General features: G+C 38.0%; 1 protein-coding gene across 5 annotated transcripts in view; it reads right to left on the bottom strand.

The window, feature by feature from the left end:
- Nucleotides 1-16,549, bottom strand: part of arhgap27l (Rho GTPase activating protein 27, like) — a 57,136-nt gene extending 40,587 nt beyond the window's left edge. For all 5 annotated transcript variants that reach the window (XM_036567362.1, XM_036567365.1, XM_036567363.1 and 2 more), the window contains exons 1-2: nucleotides 16,502-16,549; nucleotides 8,494-8,841 (exon numbers count right to left, since the gene is read on the bottom strand). The gene's annotated coding sequence lies outside the window, so the exon portion shown is untranslated. The remainder of the gene's footprint in view (nucleotides 1-8,493; nucleotides 8,842-16,501) is intronic.
- Nucleotides 16,550-19,562: the final 3,013 nt, after the last annotated feature.

Genomic DNA, 19,562 nt, shown 5'->3' with positions numbered 1-19,562 from the left:
ACAAGTCGTAGTGCTTTATTTTCCAGCTGTTTTTGGCCCAACTATGCCGTACATAATTTTCTTTTCTCAAGTCGTCCGATACCCAGCTCATGTCTTCTCATTTCCCCTCTTTCTTAGCTCACGCACACACAGATGGGCCTCTACAATAAAAGTCTTTAGCAAAATAAACCCAGTAAATACATTCTGAAAAATGCACAACCCAAAACTAACACGTAAACATTTCTTGAACACACTCTAATATGTTAATTTAGTGCACTGAGTGTGAGCTTTGGGTAATTATTAAAAAAAAAGAAAGCCAAAAAATCTTCTGTTGGCCAATTTGGCTGTAGAGAAATCAGAACTGGATAAGAAATTCATGATTGGTGCTTCCCTGATTATAATGATTTTACCATTCTATGGTCATTGTCTGGCCCAAATGTCAGATAACAATGAACCTATGCATTGTTGGCAAACATTCACAAGCTTCATAGCAAATCTGAATCTACCTCTGTATAAGCAGATTTCTGTCAAGCAGAAAGCAAACGTAACAGCACTGCAGCATTGCTCTCTCAGTTCCCTTAAACGGAGGTGTTCAACCATTTAAGGTGGCAACCAAAAACACATTTGTGTTCATGAACACAATAGGTCCTCAGCAATGTTTCCTTTTGCTCTTCCCTTCAGCTGAGCTTTTGGCCAAAGTCTATTTTTCATAACCTAATCACTGTCTACGTCACCTGATTTTGGGGGTTTGCGGTGACCTACTAAGGACTTCCTCTGCCTCTGTCGTCTAATGCTCTTGCGCAAAACAGAAGGGCAGGAAACCGTTATGCTACCCTCAGCAGCACCATCACCATGGCGCAGGAAGAAAATGCTCTCCTGCAATCATCTGGGACCAGCCTTTTCTGCTTCTCTGTGGTTATAGGATTGGGATTTGGGTTGAAAAATGTGTTCCTAGACCAGCACGAAAAGGGAAACTGCAGACGAAAACAAAGAGCTACCCAGAATTCACTGCAGTCGGACAAATGTGTAACAGGAAGTTCCTGCTCCCCCAGTCTTTGGCCCAGGGCTCGTGCAACTAAGCCAGCCCCCTTCAGCCAACCTCCTCGCCCAAGCATAGCAACATGCTCCCTCTGAAGTGTCTGTTTGAAGATGACTGACATCAAAGTTTGTGTTCCTTTGCAATTGGTTCCCCAGGGAGCTTTTATTCCTAGTTTTATCTCCTAGCTCAGGGCAATACCACATAACAGACCACTGTGGATTCACAGTGATGGAATCATGATGTTTCTGACTGCTTTAACAGAACAGCACTGCCCCCACACTTTCTGAGGTCACTCCAGGTAGATTTTTCCAGATCTAGCTTTAGTACACTGGAGATTCTGATTCTAAAGAAGAGAAAAGTGGCCATGGTAAAGGCTTGCAGAGCAGACTTTCCCTGATGGAGTCACTTAGATTTCTTTTGAAACTTTTTCAAAACTTTTCTTTTGAAAAGTTTGGCTGGCCCGGGGCTCAGGTAATCTGTTCCTGAACTTCTGACTGTGACCGATATAGAGGAGAGGTAGGTTGTGCTAGGAGTGTAACAAGACACACATATCATGATATAATGCACTTTAGATACAAACAAAAGTATCTATATAAAAGTAAATAGAAAATGTACTGTACAGCTGGATAGAGGTGGACATGCATAGCTATTAACATCCCTATGGACCAAGCTACTTGTTTCTGCTGTTTGGACTCAAGTCCACTTACTAGCTACTTGAATCCTGTCAGGAGAAATATCTCCACACAGCTGAAGTTGGCTTCCTACTCACCAGCTTCTTATTGAATTTTTATTTTCCACCTTCAATGGAGCAGCAGTGACATGTAACAGCTGCTCACTTTAAAGTGGAATGGAAAATTTGAATAAGAAGCTGTCCAACTTCAGCTTCCTCAATCCGGTAACTGACACATTTGGGTGATGTCTTCACAAATTAGTTATCATATTTGATGCATTAGCATGGATATTTGATTGAAGCAATGTCGGCACTGTTACCGATCTACCTTTCTTTGCCCATCGTTATCATACTCAACTGAGAACTCTTGGTATTTCAAACAGCTGGGCTGACCAAACGAGTTTTTTCCAGTTCTGAGAGTTGTGTAGTGGAGTTTTTTTTACACTGATGGTTATTACTCTTAGAAACATTATGGATAGTGTTAACTAGAACTATAGAAAGTATTCTCACTATTGCACATTTCAGAGCATGAAATCTAACTGTATTTGATTCACAGCGTGTATCGTCTTGTGAAACCTGTATTGAAAAAATGAATATTAACATGCGTATCGTGACACCCCTAAACTCAAAAATACTCAAAAAATGTAGAACTGGCTCTTGCACGTTAAGAAAAAAAATCAATTTGATATTAATTGAATTGACCCATTTTTAAAAATGTACTTAAAATATTATTGTTGAAAGAACATAATTATCCTAAACGTTAAATCTGCCAAAGTCAAATAAGAGAATGAATTGTGTTTTTCTAAGTTCCATGGGATTTCCACCTGCTAAAGTACCCAAATAAAGTAAGTCTGTTGTATTTAAATAGGATATATTCCACATTACTCAATGATTTTGAGGGAGTTATTTCTTGTTTTCAAAGATTTCATTGGCTCCATCTATTTGCACACTGGGTGTGCCTTTCCTCTTGTTTTTCGTACCATCACTGTGTTGTCCTTTCTCCTAGGCTTCTTTTTTTCCTTTCATCTTCTCTTGGGTGTATGCTATGTTGCCAGATTGGACCGTTTCCTGACAAATTGGGTGGATTTTGGTTTGATTTGTCAGGGAAAGAAGTACTTTGGCAGGTGGACAAAATTTGGGCTGATCATGACTTTGGTGGACTTTTAAAAAATATATGCCGAGAGTCTAAAAATGCAGCTAAAATTTGAATTCTCCCTACATGCAATCAGTTATTAAAACTTTGACTGACATACATTTCATTCTGTCCTATTGAGAGGCAGCTGTTGGCACACAGATCAGCATCAATCGCAATCACAAAGGCAAGACATGGATTATCCAGTTTACTTGGCATTACTGACTGTCAGGGTTGGGATGTAACCAAATACAAGTATTGGGATCTGCATTTAGTCCAAGTTACATTTTGTGTAGGCAGCATTCAGAATACAGTGACGTTTTACATTTTTATGATACCCACTAAACAACAATTTCACCATGCAAAGAACTATTTAAGCATGCAAATGTTTTTTGAATGTCCATGGTTCTATATAGAGGTTCTATGTAGCAAACATGCTTGTAAGACACATTTTAAAGAGGACTTCAATTAACAGCTTCTTTGCAAACACTAAAGCTCCTACTAAAGCACCTACTAAAGCCTGAGTAGACGGATAAAACATTGTGATGATCAGTTGTTAATCTCAGCATTATTGAACTCTTTTGAGGGATGATCAAACTGTCTCTTCAGTAGTGGACATGTTTGTGAGAAACAAGTTTAGCATCAGTGTTGTAATGTACCACTCACAGGATTGTGGGCCACGGTGAGAAGGAAAAAAATGTTGAGAATTTTCAAAATGAATTTTTCATGACATGTATTAACAGAATAATCACATGAACAAAACGGCCACCCAGTAACAGTAAGAAACAGTGTGAATTAATAAAAAAAGATTTCCCCATGTGCCTTACCAAGATGTATTCTGAATATGTTTCCACACGTTCTGAACATTTTTTGGCTCAATCTGGCAACCCCGGGTAGGCGTATTTATTTATACTTTGGCTCTCGTTGTTGTTCACTGTTAGAGCATTTCACCATTTTCTCTGTTGCTGAGAGTGGTTATAAACTGATTAGCAACTACAGTGACCATTTAATTGTGTGGGAGTTGCGTTCCATAACTGAATAAACTGAAGAGTAAAGTCCATGTGATTATGTTTGTATCACTGTAGGGCTGTGGAATTGCACTTAAAAATTGTTCTTGAGCTTCCCTCTGGAACTCAAAACAGCTCTAATTATTTTAATTATGTAGAACTCTGCATGTTGAACAAAGGGTGGTGGCAATAAAACTCATAGCTCTATTAAGAATCATAATATGTAGGGTTCCCAGCCACCTAAATGCATACTTTTAAAAGTCATCTGGGACACCTACAGGCAGGAGAAAGTGTTATGTATCAAAAAAGAGGCCTGATGAATTATGAAGATTACTGTAAAAACCACATACATGTCAAAATTAAAATTGTGTAATGTTTTAGACTCTTTGCAGCCTTTAGGTCAAAATATCATGGTATGCATTCTATCAGGCATATTCAAACTTTTGACTAGCACTATAATCAGTACTGTGCAATAAGGTTATACACTTGGCAAAAAAATATATTTAAAAAGCTGTTTATCTGGGGTAAGCATTTTTTGCTTAACCATTTCCTAACCACTCCTCAAGGAAGCCCAGTGTCATTTGTACTTATCATCCAATACCTGGTTTGGCTCAATCAAGTTTGCTACTGATGAAATTTAACAAATACATGTGATGGCTGGGCCATCATGGAGAAATCTGGAACCACACTGAGCTCTTAACTAGCTCAAAAACATCAACTACATTTTTGAAAAGAATTCTATTTATAAAAATTCTAGTTATTTTTTAATTTGTTTGTATTTGTTATGATGTTATATAGTGTTTTAGAAGTTGTTGTGTTGTTGTATATATACACACACACACACACACACACACACACACTTTTTTCATGGTGCATGTTGTTACAAGATGATTGAATAGTGACTGAGAAAGCTGTATAGCACTGAAAATTAAAATAAAATTAAGAATGCTTCATATTTGAATAGTCATAATCAGATTATCGGGATATTACTATAAATAGATATTTGTTAATCACTAAGTTCTTGCTTTTTTCCCAATATGCTTGGAATATGGAGTGTCTTTAATACAATATATATATATATGTTAGAGCAAGTTGAAGTGATGTAGTGCCAGACGTGGAACATGTCACATCAAGATGAGTCTTTAAGGCCCAAGTCACTTAGTGACTACACAGTGATCTTGTAAGACCTGCTTCAAAGAACATCATTGCAAAAACAGCCCAGGTGTCTTTCTCGTTCCCATAACCTGCCTCAACATGTCTGTGACAGTGCAGTGAAGGACGAGAGACGTGAGGCACCAACCCTGAACACACCGAGAGCACAGATGTTCTCTTCCCTCCAGAGGGAGGGAATCAAGTGCAAACAACAGCCAAGCTACTGCTTTTCTGCTAAAAAGGGGGTGGAAATGAACTGGGTGCAATGGCGGACCTGTGGTCTACCAAAGGAACACAGTGTCATCCAGACAGATTCTCCAGTTCTACAACAAATGATACTGATATAAAGTTACTGCATCTTCCTGACTGCGGGCTTGTATGGGAGTGTGTTTGTTTGTGCATCCACACAGACATGAATACAGACAGGGAACATTCAGAACCTGTTTGGCGACTCTCAGCTTTCGGGTGATTCTTGAGCAGCAGGGCAGGAATGACACCCACACTGTCCCTGGCCGGGATTCATCATGTTGGAGCAGGTACACTAAAAAAATTCTTGGTATCTGTGCATGCCGCAGGCATAGGTGGTGGTGGTGGTGGTGTGTGTGTGTGTGTGTGTTGGGGGGGGTGAAGAGAGGGAACACCCTCCAGCAGAAAAAGCTACAGTCAGAGAACAATTGGAGGAGGCCGTTTCCATTCAGCTGCTGTTTAAACACGGAAACCTCTTGTTTTTCCTCTCTGTGACCTCGGCGTGGTGTGTCTGCTACCTCTGCAGGATGTCCACTCTGGAAGGGATAAAATGGGTCTGCAAGCTTCAGCGTAGCCCACAACAAATAAGCCACTTTTGCGTGATCCACATTTGCTTCCAAAATTAGCCCAGGCCAAGGTTTCAGGCTTAGATTCCATAGAGCCAGGGGCTGGACACTGAGCCAAAACCTTGAGCCCTGATTTTGCACTGGCAGAAGGCAAGGCTATTTCCTGTATTAGGTAGGAGTATAAAGGAGTATATGCTCTTAAAGGGGTCCATCTCATGGAAAACCATATTTACCTCACTTTTTTTAAATAAGAACTAATATGTAAATATTGTTGCAATTTTCAAAATTCGTTTTGCTCCCCAGTCCATAGAATCCATATTTGGAAACTAAGCTGCAAAAAGCCTGTTTTGAATTAAATGTGCAACCATTTACATACATTCACCTATTCAATGCAGTTTTGCTCCGCCCAGTTATTGAAGTTATAGAGTGTCCCAGGTCTGACTGCTTTTTGAAAAAGGCAATATACAGGACAGCCAATCAGAACCAAGCTTCTTCATATTGAATCGGTCTTAAAGGCACAGTAACGCAGCCTGTTTAATTCTAAAGGATAAGGAGAGGTTGGAAAATTAGGGTCCACACAACCGCCACTTCTTGTCACTTCTAAAGGACCTTGGGGAAGTCTCTAAAGGCCTGAGAGGGAGACGTAGAGGTGTAGTAGGACTGGAGTGGAATTCACAATGATTTAGCATTGCTGGAGCAAACCTGCGGTGATTCACTCTTGCTCCACACCCACCTCAGCTCCATACACTCAGGAATGCAGTGCAAGCAGTCATTGGCCACTGCTTCAGTACATACACCTCCACATTCTGCAGAAAACACACTGAAACACCCCGTAACTCACACATCAAAACACCGCTCAAAACAAGCCCAGCAAAAGCACATCAAAACGAGGCCAGTGCACCAAAACACTCCTCAAAATAAAGAGTGTTTAGTCTGCATACATCAAGAGTCATCAAAACAAGCTCTTGAGAAAAACGTTAGGACTAGTTGTTTGGAAGGTAGTTAAATGCAAAGGTAGTTAAAAGCCTACGCCTAAAGCCTAAGGGAAAGAGACTTTGACAAGATACTTCTTACAGCATAAGGAGTCCAGCTTCAGTCCTGGAGGACTTTAGTCCAGACATGTTTAGTGATTTCCCTACTCAAACACACCTGATTTAACAGTTTGTTTCCAAGTTTAGCAGGCGTGTTTGTCACCGCAAACTTTCTATTTCTGAATCACAGAACTGATATCAGCCATAAGGTTTTTTTACAGACCAGTATGCCAACCGTGTGACATCATAACAACAATGAAATTTCACCATCCCCATCCCATTATTGGTATCATAAAAAACACTCCAATGACAATCACGTGGAATCATGTGCTTGGAAAATGTTGCATTTGTGCATTCAATTTGCATTAAATTGTGCAATTAAAATGTACAAAAGTATAAATAAAAATATAATAAAAATATTTATGTTTGTTCACTGCAGAGGATGTGATAACTCCTTTTTTACTTTAAAAAACAACAAAAGGTACATTGTTTAATTTTATCATTATTTAACCAGGGTCGTCACACTGAGATTAAAAATCTCTTTTGCTAGTGAGTTCTGGCCAAGATGGCAGCACACAACAACCAAGAAGACAATCATTGAAGAAATAACACCACCACCAGCAGATCACAATCAAAATCATATTAAAAGCAAGAACAAACATAATGGTATAATTCTGTTTATTCCTGCTTTTAAATTAGATTTTTTTAGATCTGAATTTCAGGAGGCTTGAAAATACTTTAAATTTACAATTTTGGAATGCAAGTGAATGTTTACATACAGATAATCCTAAGGTAGTTATTAACGGGATTTTAAATAGGCACAAATGAATATTATGTCCATACTATGATAACAAGACCATCTCATAACTTCATAGAAAATAAATCTCCTTGTACATTAATGTAGCGAGACAATTTTGGACTGTTTCCGTTGGCCTGTACGTCAAATGTTCAGTCATGTTGAGTTTTTAGCTGAAAAAATAAGGAGTTATGAGATTTTGATATGACACGGATAATATGTAACATATGCAGATGAGATAATGGGCAGAATAACCCTATGTTAAACTTTAGAGGCCGGTTTCCTGGACAGAGATTTCGTCGCCTATACTTCCAAAGGGGAATCTCCATTCAGAATGGTTTCTAGTCCAGGGCTAGGCTTGTTCCATGTCCGGGAAGCTGTCCCAAGACGTATTTGATGATTGCAGAATGCTGTTAAACTCTATCTATGAAGCCCATACTACATAGCTTTAAAAATCATGTATACATTGATCTGAGATCACCTCTGCTGCTCTTCTAGGTTAAGTTTTGGTATATGGTATAGATTTCAATAAACATAAAAATGAAAAATGATTTTTTCAGGTCTATACAGATGTAGTTACTAGCTGCTCCGACTCAGCTATAAAGCTCAAGAGCATTTGAGCATAGATTGAGACCTGCAATTGACAACATTTCTCTCTAACTGGTGCTGGTACTGTGGGAAAAACATCTGTCTGCCTGCTCAACTACTCAAAGAACAGAAAAAGGATAGTTCTTATTTCACATTCACTCCAGCCCTTCAGTTACCAGCTGGAAACCCAAAAACTATTTTAAGGAACACAAAGCAGTTGGAAGCACATAGAACTACAGTACAGAAACAGAAAAAAGGAAGCGCATGTTAGAAGTTCAAAAGTGTACCTGGTGGAAGGAGACTGCAGCACCATCCTAACCAGACGCCTTTCTTTCTTCCTCAGTCTTTAAAAATTCCAGCCAACACCACTCAGATATCTGTCCTTTTTCTTTTTATTTCCTCTTATCTTTCACTCGTTTTTTTGTTGCTTTTGCTCCCTCTCTTTTTGCTTCAGTGTTTTGTCTGTCCTTTTATCTGAAGTTCCAGTGCTGGCAGACGCAGCGCGTGGCCAGTGTGAGAGCGTATACGCGAGTATGAGCGTGTGTGTTTGTGTGTGCAGCAGAGCCTTGTGCCGGTTTCAGCTTGCCTGCCTCCTCTGTCTGCACTCATTTCCTGTTCCAGAGTACACATCACAGCTTCAGAGGAGAGAGACAGCCAGCAACAGGAAGAGAGACACAGAGAGAGAGACTGGTGGTTAGGCTGTATTTTAAAAATTTTGCTTCATGTGTCGATATTTGTAATGCTTTGTAGTGAGCAGTCAACAGGTAATAGGTCTGAACTGTAGTAGATCTATATTCACACTTTTTGTGTGCACTGCAGTTTTGTGGCCTTAATTTAGTATATCTGTATGGGTGGTTTCAGCCTAGTCCTGGGCTGGATGGGAGATTTTCCATTGAAAGGAAAACAAAGTCCATGGCTAGGCTTAATCACTGTCCGGCTAACTGATCCTGTAAGTTACTATACTATAGGTTATTTTTACTGTAAGTTTTGAATACAAAAAGTGATGCTTAGCAACATTTACTTTTGCCATCACAACATGAAACTTGACTCATGACAGGAAATCCATCCTCACCAGAGAAAACAATAATGGCCACAAATTTATAAAGTAAGCTTGGTATTCATCATACTACCCATTAATTGTTTTGGGCTTTGCAATGCATTGTACCCCCAAGCAAAACCCGTGACTAGCAGATTAGTCACTTACTGATCTAAGGTTAGAAAGAAAAGAAATTCCGAACCTATAAAGCAAATGTTTTTTCCCACATTTTGTTCCAACTTTAGCATATTTGACATATTTGTTGCTAAGATGGACAAGGTTTACAGAATGCTGGCAAAAATCCCATTCAACCTCATGTAAACTTTTAAGAATGCCTAAATAATTTCAACTTATATTCATTTCGTATGCATGTTAAAGGTCACAGTGTTAGTACAAGACAGGCAACGGTGGCTGGTGGTAAAGTTTGGGATAGGGACAAAATATATGAAGTGAGTCGAAGGACATTTAGGCTGTTCAAACAAAGAGAAAGACGATAAAATATATAGTAAAAATAATAACAATAATTGAGAGGCATTAGCATGGTGACATTGTCATTTCAAACCTGCCTAGTTTCAAATAGCTACAACAATACAGCTGCCAACTCAATAATTAAGCATTTTGAAGTAGGTACCCTACACTGACTCTTTATATATGTAGCGGCCAAGTTTGCTAAGAGAAAATACATATGTGAGTGCAACATGAATGAGTACATTAAATTAATAAACTTTTTTTCTGTTTTATCAAAGGGATAATCAGCATTACTTTGTGCTTGGATATAGCAGTGGGCGATATGGCAACAATATAACACTATATTGATACTTCAAAACATTTTTTGATACATCATGACAAGTTTTTCTGAAGTTTGATGAGACAAAAAAAAACTTTTTTCTTTTTATTTAATATATCAGATACGGCACAACAAATTTCAGTTAAATAGGCCTAATACTCTCTTTGCAACGCAGCATGCAGTTGGTCAGTGTTCTTTAAGTGCTGGCGATATCCACAGTATGCTCAGAAAAGCATATTGTGATATCATGTAATTTATCACGATAACAATAAATACTGTTATCATCATATTCCCGACCCCTACTTGGATGACACTTCTAAGGATGCTGCTTCTCAAAGCATGTAAGATTGATTGCATATAAAACACAAATGTTGTCTTTGCCTTTATTATAGCTTCCATTCTTCTCTGGAGACTTGCTTTCATTTTTTCAAAGAAATCTCCAGGGATTCTCTTTCACGCCTCCAAAGTTCAGTTTTAGGAGTTGGTTGCATTTTCTGCGTCTCCTGTTCATTTGTACATTAGCTAAACATTCTATTACATTTTCGGCAAAGGAGATAGCACATTAATTACTAACATAATTAGATGCTCACTCTCACTATGTCTTCTGATTCTGTTTAAAGACTGACACTCCTATCACTGTCATCCATAGAACTCAAATCTTTAAGCATTGCCAAGAGTCCCCATGCGCCTTCTAATAATAGCCTCTAGTGGTTGAATCACGCCCATTTGGGCTCCAGTGGCTTTTCCCCTCCCTGCAGTTGCACAAGTTCGGCAGCGATTCCGCTGTGGCTGACGGAGACTGGAATTGGACTATAGCGAGGTGGCCTCCTATGGAGACCAGACCTAGAGGAGGAGTGTCTTTACCACTAAACCCATAGAATGGGTGAGGGCCAAAAAAACACGCCCCACCCGAGCTGCCAGAGTCAGGAATGTGTTGACAGGGTGGAGTGAATGAAAATGTGCTGTTCCAAATGGGAAACAAATGGAAATGTTTTTCTGACTGAGAGTGGCACTGTAGTTTTACCTCACTGGTTCAGATAACTGTGAACTATTTAAAGTTATAAATGCACCAGAATAATTGGTGCATTGTGCAGGTGGAGTACCAGAAAGCAGTAGGACATCTTGAAATACACTCTTAAAAATAAGGGTTCCTAAAAGATTGTTGGGTTATTTGGTTTAAAACCTTTGCATTATGGGGAGTTTTTAAAACTTTAAAAAGGTTCTACGCTTCCACACATCTCAGTTAAAAAAATGGGTCTTTGTTGAATTCATTTAAAGCTTCTTTAGGGAAAAAAGTGGTGCTTCTATGGTTGGGGTCTCAAACTAATGGCCTGCATGGCACCCTCACATATATACTTTATCCTTAAAGAGCTCCCTGCACTCAAAAATGTGTTTTTAAATGGTTAACTCCTCTTTGGATGGCTTATTATTGTCATATAGACTGATATTCATATCAAATGTGTTACCATGCTGCAGAGTTTACAATATTCTATTGAAAACACAGGCCATCTCAGTAAATGTGAAATATAAGTGATTTGTGGGGCTTAAATTAGCTTGAAAGTTATCACGGGCCAATATACTACAGTATGCTAATGAAAGAATGTGCCAGGCAGTGCCACTGGTTGAATGTTATGGTCCTGCAGCTGCACCGCTATACATTAGCACTTGTACCTAGTATTAGATTAGTGAGAAGGCCTAAACAGCTTTGCACACAACCACAGAGATTCATTCTGGCTGACTGATGCCCCACTGACTGTTTTGAGAATAAAGACTCAAATCTGAGTGGGTAAACCTGTGGTTTTTCATGGAGCTGTTAGCTTAAGCTACTTACAATTCAAATTCTTGTTAGCACCAGAGGCTAACAGCTTAGCGAGAATAGTAAGCCACCAGCAAGTCTGACTCACTGACGCTACACTGATGTCGAGGTGTCGAGGTTAAAAACTCAAATCTGAGCAACTTGTGCAGGATTGATATAAAGACAGAATCTTTATGATTATTAAAGTTACAGTGGGAGTTTATGTTTGTTTCTGTCCTTAACTATTCAAAAATAGAGACAGCATGGGGGAAGGGGTCAGGATGGCCGAGTGGCCTAAGGGGAAGGGGAAAAAGGGGACATTTACAGTCATGCAGAATTGGGACATATTTGTGCACATCGCAATCTTATTGAACACCTGAGGTTTAGGGACCCTCCTATGCCGTTTAAATAGTTTCTTGGACATAATAATTAGTAAAAATGTGGAAGTTTTGGATGTTTTAATTTATTAATTCAGGGTTACTTTAAATCTGGCCTATACACAAATCATTTGACATTTTTCTGTGGCTAAGCATTGACATTTGATGGGTATATTTGTTTTACCCACCAGACACTGTGGCTGATTACCTAACAAGCTATATCAAATCAGCTTTGGCTGATGTTTACACTGTTACACTGCACGCAAAAGGAAACATGAATGCTGCACACTGAGCAGGCACAGCTAAAATTTAGCTATAAATTAGCTATTATTCTTATTCTAACTAACAGACAGTTAATTAAACCTGCCTGTTGTGGATTCATGTGTGAAGTATGGTACATACAGCATGTCAGAATTAAGAAATAAATGGAATTATCAAACAAATCTACTGTGAATGCAGAATGAACTGCAGTTCATTTTCAGTCACTTCACTCATGTTCAGCAAGAATGATACTGCTATCACAATTGGAGTCCCATGTGATTCTACTGTTAAATTTAAATTAAATAAGTTTACTTAATTTGATTGATCACTGAATTATTTATTAAACACTAAATATGTATCCTATTAATACCACAACTACTACTAATAATTTTTGTAGTCATCATAGAAGTTGACAAAGATATATATATATATATATATATATATATATATATATATATATATATATATATATATATATACATAAATTAGTGTGCATGTTTGTAGTTAAAGTTCATACTTAGAAAAAAAAAAGATTTTTTCCATCTGTCCCTTGGAGAAATCATTTGAGACTGAGACCCCTATTGTAAGGCATCGCTCCAAAGAACCCTTTTTTGCACCTTTATTTTGAAATATCAGTCACATTCTCTACAATGATCTCATAGGTCCTTTGCAAAAGTTTGTAAAGCTAATGACAAGCTGGGGCCACCTGCCAGCTATCTAAGATCTTTGGTCGTCAATGAGCTCCAGAATAGACATTGCCCTTTTTTTAGTGATATGGAGCCAACTACCCCCAAACACAGAGTGCACTTTGAACCATAGCTGAAAGGGGGGGGGGCGCTGAAAACCAGACCTGACTCCAAGTCAGCCATCTGTAGAATGCTGCAATCAAGGTTTACTGTGGAGCTGAGTGCAGCTGAATCTGATAAATTTCTAGAAATTTGCTTAGCCAGTAGTATCCACTGATGGATTCTATTTCTTCTCTATTGCTGCTGGGGCCTTGTTCAATCATGCCTCAGATATTCTCCACTAATTAGTAAAGATAACAGCAGGATTTCATTGATTCATGGGAGAACTAACATACCTGTGCATTTTTTCATTGCTGTTGTTGTGAGGTTGGACAAACCTGACAAAACATTGGCAAAATCCTATTCAGCCTAATGAGAAATTGTAGCGCACAAATCAGTTGTTATCAGATTATCTAGATTTAAAGTGGTTTGTTAATTTCAAATCACATTTATTTTCAATGCAGGTGAAAGGTCATACTGTAGATGATTAAATGAAGTTTTTTGTCATGAATTCAAGATTTTGTTTATCAACTTCTGACTAGCAGGAAGTTCATAGGCTCCAGCTGTTTCAACGCTGCTAGCTAACTGAGTTAATGTCTTGGCCTACATTATTAGCTGCAGTGGCTTTGTTGAATACAAATTTGAATTTGCTGGAAAAAAGTCACACTAGCCATAGAGATAAAAACAGAAAGTGCATATTGCCTCAAGCTAAGTGAAACTAATTAGTAATAGCAAACAAGAAAGATGCATACAAAACAAATATTTGGCTTAAAATTAATAATACACACAAAAAGGGATTGAATGGGATTTTTGCTAACATTCTGCCACAACTGTGGCAACAGAAGTTACAAAAGAACAGATTTTGTGGGCGAACATGGATAGATAAATTGGGGTCAACAGGGAAAGGAGGAAGGCAAAAAATTGCATCTTTTGACATCTCTTGAATTGTTTTTAGCTGCTAGTCAAAGATAGTTAAAACATGGTCCCCCTTCCACAGATTTTATCACAGAATTTCTATCTATGAAGGCAATGTAGACTGCAGCCCATGAGTAAAGGGACAGTGATTTCATTTTTGGTGTTTCAATTTTGTACTCCAGCACACTGGAAGTGCACAATGTTCCAATTTAGTTCTACATGACATCACAAGTACATCTGCATCTGCTATGTTAATTTGCCCATACACAAGAAACAAGTGGTTAAATGTTGATTCTAGATGTCACATTTGCATCATGAGTCTGCTTCAATCACTGTCAATGTGCTGGAGAACCGAGTCTAAACAACAAAAATGGTGACACTGCACTGTAGTTGTGTTGGAATTAAGCTTAAGGCAACTATCACCCAGCCTGAGTTAGGAATTAAGACTAGACTGGCTTACAAAGACTTATAGCTGAAGCCTGACACTTTTAAAAATAATGGTTCCTAAATGGTTTTTGCTTGGATATATGGTTCTAGAATAACCCTTATATGGTACAGAACCTTTGCCATTAAAAATGGCTCATTACAGAACCATCCACTGAAATGCTCTTAAAGGGAACCAAAAGTAGTTCCTCTATGAAAGAGTGTGCCAAACTTTTTGTCCTGTCCAAACTTTGTGGTGGTCTGAGGGCCAAATAGACAAAATAGTATATAAATAAAGAAGGTGGGTTTCAAATTAAACATTTACACATTTTGCAGATGCTCTTATCTAGGGCAACTTACATTTGAATTAAATTTACAAATGTAGGCAATGCAGCATTAGGAGTCTTGCCCAGTGACTCTTATTGGTATAGTATGGTTGCCTGGGTGGGGAATCGAACCCAAGTGTGCTGTATGGAAAGCAACAGTATTACTCACTTTACTAGGCTATACCAACCCTTTTTTCTTAGAATTTATTTTAGAACATTACACCATTTTTGTGACTTAAATGCCTAAAATTACCATTTTAAATGGAGAATAGTCAACATTTAACATTCAAACAGGCCAGTTTTGACCCTCCGCCCCACTTTAGGCAGACCTGCTCTATGGCACTGCTTCAAAGAACCCTTCAGAGTGTAGTTGAACACCTGAGGCAGATTAGGAAGTGTACACCTAAGTATAACAGACTGCCTGTCTGTCCTTCTCTTTCTCTCTTCTCTCCATCCCCTGGAAGGAAACAACCTCTTTCCTGTCCACTGAGGGCAGCCACACAGCTCTTCCCCTGCTCTGGCTATCTCATTTCCGGCGCAGGATTCACACATCCTCACCCCAAGCTCACTCTGTAGTGAAGGCCAATGCATGTATGCATATGTATGGAATTTTGAAAACAGGTATAATAGAAACTGAATTTGCCTTGTTTTACTATCATATCAAACATGCATGACTCCATTTGTTTTTGGTTATTATTTTTTTTACCCCATTTGAAAACACTAGCTGCCTTTTATGTTGTGTGAACATTTTATGTCAAAGGGACCCAAAGAAATGGTTCAAAATGACTTAGGGTTGTGTTACATTAATGTACATTAAGGACAAGAACATATGTTCCCATTCTGAAGAGACAGAGGTTTGTTATCCCAGTGATATTTACACTGGAAATACAGATAATGCTCCAATATGTTTACATTATATTGTCATTGTTACAAATGTATTGCTATTACACATGCTTTTAATGGAAATACCCTTGTTTTTGTCTTTTGTACTTTCACCTGTGCCCAATACTGCTTGCACACAACTCAGTCTGCATCCAGTAATATGCAGTGCAAACACTAAATGAAAGCAGTCCCATCAATTTTATTACGCATTTTGACAATGTGTTTAGCTTTTGCTTAGATTCATATGGACGTCTCTTGGTTTAGATGGTGTGGAATTACCTGCACTACAGAATGGAAATGCAAAATGAGACCTGCTGAGATCTTAAACAAGCGTGCACATGTTTACTGTGTGTAAATCCCTTCATGTCATGTCATATTTTCAGCACCAATTTTGTACACAGTGCATTCATGGCTTATTCATACTGCTCTCTAATGTATTATAAAGGATTCTGATCTTACAACCTTGTAGTTATAAAATGTGCCCCTTTTTCCGGCCTGCAGTGTTAATGTTAGCACTGCTTATGACAGTTTTTGATTTGCTACCTGGCTAAAGCTAAAGAGGTTTTTCTTGTTGAAATGCTTGCTTGCAGACCCCACACAGACCACATTTCAGGAACTTTGTAAAGGCATGGAAAACATACATTATAAAACAAACATAGCTATAACTAAAAACTGTGAAAATGATAAACGTTAGTTACTGTTGCTTACCAGATTTTGGGTGTCTTGAACATAATGCGTAATACTGTTAAACTAATAAGGCCACAAGCCCCGCCTCATACGATTGATTGGCTAGTAATATCTCCTCTTTCGCACTTGGATTGGCTTGTAATTTATACTGTGGCCAATCCCAGCGTAAGGGCAGGGCAAGTGAGAAAAAAAGGAGCGCTGCTGACCCCTAACGGTGGTGTTTTGTATTACATTCAGATTTCCCCTTAAAATCTAAGTCTGACCTACTTCAGTTATATTTGCTTGCTCTATTCTTGTGAAGAACTTTTTTAAAAACGTTATTAAAATTGTATAAAACTTTAAATATTTTTACCTAAGACCTAGCTGTGGCTTAAATTCAATGATTTCACCAATCCAGTTCAGATAATGTCATGTACATTTCTGTTTTATATTGTTTGTAGAGACATATTTGAGTTTTAATGGTATAAGTGCATCCTGTTTTTGTGGTTAACTTATTAAATTATTTAATTAATATGTTCAATAATAAATCTCTACTCAAATGAAACAGTATGTGTGAGTATGTGTTAATATTTAAAAGAGAAAGTCTTACTGAGAAAGATGCTTTAAAAGATGATATTTATGAATCTTCTAGAGGAGCAGTGATGTCCATGCATACTGTTTAAGGATGAGTTTTATTTAATGTAGCAGTTCCCTGCTCGGAAAAAAAAACACCAAAGTGTTCCATCGTTAAAATGTAAACAATTTTATTCAGCATGGTCTTGCGTGAAATGCTCTGCAGTACAGTCAGAATTGTTGACAGACTTTGTTCACATTTCAGCAACTGAATTACACAGAAAATTTGAAAATCGGTGGAATTCCCCTTTGAATGTAGCTTGAATCAGGCTTACTTTGCATAAGGGCTAAAGATTAGCCAGTGTAGTTGGACTGTGACCCAGTGATTGACGTGTAGGTCATTTTGAGTGATCTAGATCCACTCAGTAATCAGATAATGTGACATTGCCTGATATGAACTCCTGACGTAACACTACACTCACAGTGTATTTGCACAGGAATACGTGACTGCATTGTTTATGGCCTCAAGTACATGATGACATCCGAAAGTTGAAAATGAAACACGGTAGCAGGTCAGATTACACCTACTTTCACACTGTCACCGACACATTGCGGTGCCAATTGTGACCAAATGATAATACATGTACATATATGTAAAGTGAAGGTAAAAGACATTCTGAGCATGAATAAAATGTCCTTCACAACAACTTATGTGCACGTTTCAGATAAATAACTAACATTAATGAAACCTACAGCATTTCTGCCTACCCCATCTCAGTACAACTACACTTTACTTTACAAAACAACTATTAAATACAACTGTTAAATTCTATTAAATCAATCTAATTATTCTTAAATTAATGTGTGAATCCATTCAACATCTCGCTCAGGAATAATCATCAAAATTTCCTGAAGATCATGGCAAGGAGAAAATGTCTTTGTGTTTTTTCCATCTTTTCAGTTATACTGTTACTCAACTGAAAATAAAGGATTATAAAAACATTAGAAGTAAATCATTGTAATGTCTTTTATGTCCTCCAGCCCTGCTGAAAAAAATTAAAATCATTAAAAGTTTCTGTTGGTTCTTGTTGGTGTCCAACACTCACTGATGGTATTGTGTGTTTTCCTGATGGGTTGATATCACAGTTTAAAGGGTTCTAATGGTTTACTAGGTGTTCTGGGACTGATTCCAGTTGCATTTGATGAGTTCCTACTGTGATCTAAAGGTAGGAAATCATCAGGAAGCTAATGGTCTCTAATGGTAACCGTTAAGCCTATTACAATTCGAAAGCAAAACCATCAGGTTTTAATCCTAACGGTTCTTTATTTTTTCAGCAGGGAGCACGGGTGCTACACACTTAAAAATGGTTCTTCAAGGGTTTTTAGTAAAGGCAGTAGTTTTGTCTAGAACTATAAGTTCTATACAGAACAATTTCACACCTAAATGGTTCTTTGCATGGTGAAACGGTTCTTCAGATTGTTGGAGAATGTGTTGTTTATGGTTCTGTATGGAACATTTTTTCTTGTTATGACGTCAAGCTTGTCAAGCTTAAGAACGCTTTTTGGTGCTAACCATCTACAACACATTCTACATTAATCTGAAGGACCATTTCACCATGCAAAGAATGAGTTGTTCTATAGAGCTCCAAAAAAGGGTTCTTCTCTTATTATGATGTTAAACTAAAGAACACTTTTTGGTGTATAGAACCATTTACAGCACATTTTCCACAAATCTGAAAAACCATTTCCCCGTGTAAATATTGGAATGGTTCTATATAGAACTCGTGGTTCTAAATAGAATCATTATGTATTTGAAGAACCATCCTTTCAATTTAAGCCAAGTAAAGAAAATTAAGACAATGTAAAAGAAATAAAGAAAAAATATTGTCCCTTAGATGTTCCCATTATTGAACTGGTTAAATACTATTTTTTTTAGATTCAGTATTGAAATGTTTTTTATGTACATTACAACGGCTAAATGGTCTGCTCGTTTAATCACCCAATCAGTGATGATGTAAGAAAAGACTACACATAAATTCCTCAATGATGACAAAACGTTAGCGCGGAATACACACAGCTGCTTTGTTTACTATGTCAGCTACTTTACACCATCCGTCCAGCCGAAAGTGAAAAATTACTCACTTTCATCCATCAAATGTTGATGTAAGACTCACATTAGCATAAACACCTCAGTGATGACGAAACATGAGCGTGGGAATACACGCTTAAATTGTTTATGCCATCCAGTCGAAAGTGAAACTATTGCTCACTTTCACTATCCAGCCGCTCACAATAGCACAGCAAATAACACCTACATTCACTTTATCACCATCACGTTCCTCAGACATGATGTAAGACTTCATTTCCCAAGATTCACATCGCCGTTAATCCCTGAATGATGACAAAATATTGATAATCACAAAAAGGCAAACTGAAGCTGCTGCCTGTATTTCCGCACGATGATCTCAAACCAACACCTAAAGATGGGACACTGTATCGAATACATTAATTACATTAGCGATTAAAACAA

The sequence above is a fragment of the Colossoma macropomum genome, unplaced genomic scaffold (assembly GCF_904425465.1).
Source record: "Colossoma macropomum unplaced genomic scaffold, Colossoma_macropomum, whole genome shotgun sequence".
Classification (NCBI taxonomy): domain Eukaryota; kingdom Metazoa; phylum Chordata; class Actinopteri; order Characiformes; family Serrasalmidae; genus Colossoma; species Colossoma macropomum.
This window is presented reverse-complemented; position numbering and strand designations above follow the sequence as displayed.